The sequence below is a fragment of the Mus caroli genome, unplaced genomic scaffold (genome assembly GCF_978045245.1).
Source record: "Mus caroli unplaced genomic scaffold, Mus_caroli_1 scaffold_15, whole genome shotgun sequence".
Classification (NCBI taxonomy): Eukaryota; Metazoa; Chordata; class Mammalia; order Rodentia; family Muridae; genus Mus; species Mus caroli.
The window spans coordinates 15,739,899-15,745,841 of record NW_028227270.1 but is presented as its reverse complement, the minus strand read 5'-3'; positions in this window follow the sequence as shown (position 1 = coordinate 15,745,841).

Genomic DNA, 5,943 nt, shown 5'->3' with positions numbered 1-5,943 from the left:
TTGTGATAGCATTGGAAATGTAAATGAAGAAAATACCTAATTAAAATAAAAAAAAATAAAAAGCTAGAGCCATGGGTCCCTCTATGTGTACTCTTTGCTTGGTGGTTTAGTCCCTAGGAGCTCTGGGGGTGTGTGTGTCTGGTTGGTTGATATTTTTGTTCTTCCTATGGGGTTGCAAACAGCTTCAGCTCCTTCCATCCTTTCTCTCCTCAATTGGGGAGCCCGTGCTCAGCCCAATGGTTGGCTGTGAGTGTGGGAAGCCACATGTGCCGTTGCAGGGTGGCGTTGGCTACTGCTGGCCACCACGCATACATAGGCAGTAAAGTTTTTTTTTTTTTTTTTTTTTTTTTTGCCAAGATGAGGCTTTGAGAATTAACCAAAATTAACCAATCAGATGAGAGAGAAGTTAACCAATCAGATGAGAGAGAAGTTAACCAATCAGATGTAGGCATGCAAAGAGGTGGTAAGTATAACCCAAGCACAACCAATCCGTGTGTGAGAGACGCCTCTCCTAGGCCTATATAAGCAGCAACAGTTCTGGGCTTGGGGTCTCTTTGCCTCTGCAATCAAGCTCTCCCAATAAACGTGTGCAGAAGGATCCTGTTGCAGCATCGTTCTTGCTGGCGAGTTGGGCGCGCGCAAGATGTGAGCATCTGCCTATGTATTTGTCAGGCTCTGGCAGAGCCTCTAAGGACATCTCTTTCTTATTAACAGTCCTTGTAACCCATTATGTATTTGAGCCATACCTGTTCTCCTCTCAGTCACTATTTGTTTATGATGTCTGATATTTACTCAGGTTCACAGTCAGCTTTCAGATTTACCCAATGCTTCAGCTATAACAGTGTGCCACCATCACTTTTAATTATATTGAAAGACTCCGAGAGGAGCCCCTCACTCAGGCCTCAGGACAATAGCGCACACCCAAGAACTCATGATAGACCGAGCTTGTTGCAAACCACATGAGGCTTTATTCGGGGAAAGCCAGAGCTCTGGGGATGACTCATATCTCATTCAGGGGTAGAGGAGTCGACCTCGAGAGGAAAGAGGTCCCAGTTTTTATAGGCCCTCAGGGGAGAAAGGAGAAGGTGGGGAGTAGGGGATTTCCAGATCTAAACAATGTCTATTCTCAGGGAGGGGTACAAGGAAAGAGTCTGGTGCAGGTGTAGCAACTCAGGATTGGCCCGGCTGTGGTTGCTGGGGAGATTTTCTGACTCTTTCTCAGCAATCAATATCACAAACACCTGGCAATGGGCTTCATCAGTGGGCACACACATGGGTCAAGAACGGTCAAAACATTGGCAGTCACACAGGTTCAAGGAGTGGCCAGAGCATTGTGCACCTCTATTTTTTTTTAAATCAGTGAAGCTAGTTCTGCTAACACTGACGTCTATCTTGCCAATTTCAGGGCTTCTGTGTCCTTTTACATTCTGTCAGGAACTTTCAATATAAGTACCCATTTAGACATATTCCTTGATACTAATTAACTGACATGGTATTTTATCTTTGTAAGTATCATTATCTATGCCAATTAATAGAAGTTTCTAATCCTTAAGAAATTACCATCTTAAATCTTAAGCTATTTGATGGAAATCTTCTGTTTGCTCCCTCATGCCCATCTCCCACTATTTAGTACTGCTTTCTGTTATCCAGAAGTGCAAACTTTCCATTGAATTCCTTTACATTTGCTTTGAGTTAAAGGAGAATCAGTAGGTGGTCAGAGAAAAGTGAAGAAAAAATACTTATCTCTCCTGTCCCCCCACTCCTCCACGGAGGATTGCTTTTGGCTATCTTAAGGTCCAGTTAGTATAAGATCAGACCTAAAAGGACATGCATGGTATGTACTTACTAATAAGTGCATATTAGCCAAAAAGTACAGAATACCTAGGATACAACCCACAGACTCTATAAGAAGTTTAGCAAGCAGAAAGCCCCAACTGAGGCTGCTTCAATTCCTCTTAGAAAGAGGAAGAAAATAATCACAGGAGGCAGATGGAGGAAGGGATCTGGGTGGGAGAGGTGAGGGGAGGGGAAAGGGGGAAACAGGATCAGGGGAGGGGAAAGGGGGAGCAGGAGGGTCAGGAGAGAAGCCCAGATGGCCAGGAAGAATAAATGGAAATATGCAGTCTTGAGGGGTTGGAAGTAGGAGTCCCTCTAGAAAGTATCAGAGACTCAAGAGATGAGAGACTCTCAGGACTCAATGTGGTGACCTTAGCCAAAATGCTCAACACTGGGGAGAAGAAACTCCAAGAGTCCACCTCCAGTGGATAGACAGAGCCTCAACTGGAGGGACCCATTTTTGATCCAGAATTGTTCCTGTCTAAAAGAACTACAGGGACAAAAATGAGAAAGAGACTGAGGAAAAGCAGTCCAATGACTGGTCAAATGTGGGATCCATCTCATAGGAGGACATCAAGGCCTGGCACTGTTACTAATGCTATGATGTGCTTACAGATAGGAGCCTGGCATGGCTGTCCTCTGAGAGACCCTACCAGCAGCTGGTTGAGAAAGACATAGATATTTATATCCAACCATTGGACTGAAGTCAGGGACCCCTATGGTTGAATTAGGGGAAGGATTGAAGAATCTGAAGGGAAGGGTGATCCCATAGGAAGACCAGCAGTCTCAACTAAGTAAGACCCCAGCGAGACCAGAGACTGCACCAACCAGGGAGCATCCACAGGTTGGTCTGAACCCCTCCAAATCCCCACATATATAACAGAGGTCTGGCCTCGGTGGGAGAAGATGCACCAAATCCTCACAAGACTTGAGGCCCCAGGGAAGGAGAAGGAGTGTGTGTGTGTGTGTGTGTGAGCACCCTCTCCAAGGCAAGGGGAGGGGGGGGAGGAATGGATGAGGAGTAGTGGTAGGGGGATGCAGAGTGGGGCAATGACTGGAATGTAAATAAATAAATTAATTTAAAAAAGAGAATTCTCTGTTGAGTAAATTGCCAATTTCTTTCACCAATACTTTCACACTGAGGTATGATAAAATCAACTTGATGCATTATCCCTAGTAAGCTATGTTTTCCTACAGTTCCCATAATGCTGTTGTCAAATACATATCTGTGAACATTGCTTTATTAAACACTTCTGTAATCACCTCTTTGAGAATGCAATTTGTTTCCTATTGGGGCATTATAACCCCACTCTTATTACTGTCATTCCCAACATACTTAAGCCTACATTTTAAAAATAAATCTTCTATCTGCTACTTTGTGAAAATTGAGCTGTGAAAGAGTCCATCGCTGAGAATAAGTTGATTTTATATCTTAGCTATCTATCATTACAAACCTGTGGTCCTGTATCTCAATTAGGCTTTCAATAACTCACCCGGCATACCTATTTCAGTGACTATAAAAACTCACACAACTTCCTTACTACCTTTCTCTTATTCTCTGAAGATGGTCTAGCATTTTAATTTATGAGAGAATGAAAACCCTTGCTTCGAGTCCCTTAATCTGTATTGATTAAGTTGCTTTGCTGTTTTAATATGTGTAAGAGAAGTTCTAATGGAAATTGGCAGAAAAAGTCAATCCACAATAGTTTAAGACAAAGGTTCTTTTCGTCTTAAGTATGTAAAAAAATAAAAACAAAACAAAACTCAGTATTATGGATGATTTATGAAAAAAATGAAACTATGATCATGGCTATATTGTCCCCTGACTCAACTGTGAAGTCCTCCCTGTGTTGTGTTCATTATTGAACGAGCCTCTTCTGCCCTGAGATAGTTCCTTGAAAAAGTCAGGTGAGACTTTTAGAGCTTCAGTTAATTAGTTTGTATCAGGAAATCTAGCTATCCACAAGCCAATAAATCTGGAATACTTGCTGAGTGCTGGAGCAAAGAAGTGACTGATTTTTAAATGTGAAAATCTGTCTGCGCACCTCCTCTAAGGCTTGTTTTGAAAGTTTGTGTATCATGAGCTTTGCCAACTGGCAATAAAAAAAAAAGTCCAAGGATAGGAGTATCTCTTGGAGCATGGGTACACTTTCAGGGGCCACATCAAAGAGAAAGAAAGCATAAAACAACAAAGCAGAAAACCAAAAACAAATAAACAAACAAACAAACAAACAAAAAACCCAAACCAAACCAAAACCAACCAAACAAAATCCCACAATGAATTCTACTCCCCCAGCAGTCAGCATCTTGCCAACATTCCTCAGGTGGTATGGGACATCGTGATACCTCCCACACATACAAAAAGCACCAAGTAGACACAGTAATAACAAATAAAAATAAAAATAAAAATGGAAATAAGTGAAGCAAGCACGTGAAGCTTGGGGAAGAGGTGTGGAAGATGGGTGAAGAAATGAGAGAGGAGGGCTGGCAGTGGGTTTGATCAAAATAAATGTCTATAATTCTCAAACAATAAAATAAATAAATAAAGTCCTATAACCAATAATACTGAGGTAAAACTCTTATTGGAGTCACTGGGTCTGCTCCTTTCTGACATCAGAACCATTATAATAGCCAATGGCAAGTACTCCTTGGGGTGGCTCCCTGTGCCACCATTGACAGGGTAATATCAGCCTCAATACCCTATCTGGTTCTACTCTACTAAGATTTCTTCCAGTTCTCATCAGATGTGTAGAGAGATACAAACATTTTACCTAAGAAAAATATGTGATGATATTGTTTACAGACAGCATAGTTCCTAGGGAGAATATATGTTTTACATAGGAATTACACTGAAGGATCCACTCTGTAGGTTGCCAAGCTACTTATTTTCTTTAGTACTTTTACAATTTCAAAGACAAGATAAAAGTGATTTTAGAGTTAGACTGAAGCTGCATCTAATTTCTCTATTGGCATTTAATATGTACCACTCCTGGATATTCTATTACAAAGCTGGATGAGACTTCATGGTCTGCTTCATTCCCTTTTATATGGTAATGAGTTGATATTGGCAGGAATAATAGAACCCAGAAGCACTTAGAAGTATTGTAGTGTGGTATATCATTCAATGAAATATGGAAGTATGAAATTCTCATCTTCAGTATAAGCACTGAACTAATGTAGACTTTGTGCTTTAGAAACCATCAAAGTATAGTGTAGTGTGTAAGAGGCCTGTGGCTCTGTGTATAGTGAAAAAAATTATGGCGGTGCTGTAGATGTAGTGTCTAGTGGATGTTAAACAAGTATTCCACGATGGACATACATTGCAAGTGAAAACTGTAATTCTGTCAAGCTTTCTTTTGGATATGATAACCAAACTGCATTAAAGCAGATGCTGTTCTTCTCTTCCGGTCACTTGATTTTGGGAAAGAGCCTAACACAAGCTTGTCAAGTATTCTCTTGGAATCTTGAGAATCTTGAAGGTAAACACAATTGTATCATAAAATTATAGACATTCTGAGTGAACTTGGAAATTTTCCCTTTATGAATCATTTTCAGTTAGTTTCCTATATAAAAATTGACAAATATAATGTGATTTACTTTGCTTTTTCAACAAAGACATGGTTATAAATGTTACATTGTTTTGTGTGGTTGGATCATTGATTTATTTATCTTTCTACTCTGATGGGCAATTAGAGTCCATATTTCTTATTATTAAAATATGATTGGTCAAGAATACAACTTGGGGTCGGGTCTTGTATGCTAGCTCTCCTATCTCTTCTGAAATATTGATGGATTTATCCTTCCAAAAATTAATTTTCTTAACAAGAAAACTAATAATATGATGTTTGTGTAAGAAAATTAAGTAGTATAATTTAAGTGGGTAAATGTATTTTTATTCTTGGTAATCAATATACAGTTTTTGAAAGTTGATTCTGAAAAAAACTTTTAAAATACCCTTTCCTCTGAAATATTCATTAAAATTATATATATATATATCACATATACGTATAACACACACACACACACGACTGGTTTCCATTTTTCAGGGAATAGAAAAGACAACTTAGAAAATACTTAATATTTTAGGTAGTTCAGAAGAAAAAAGGG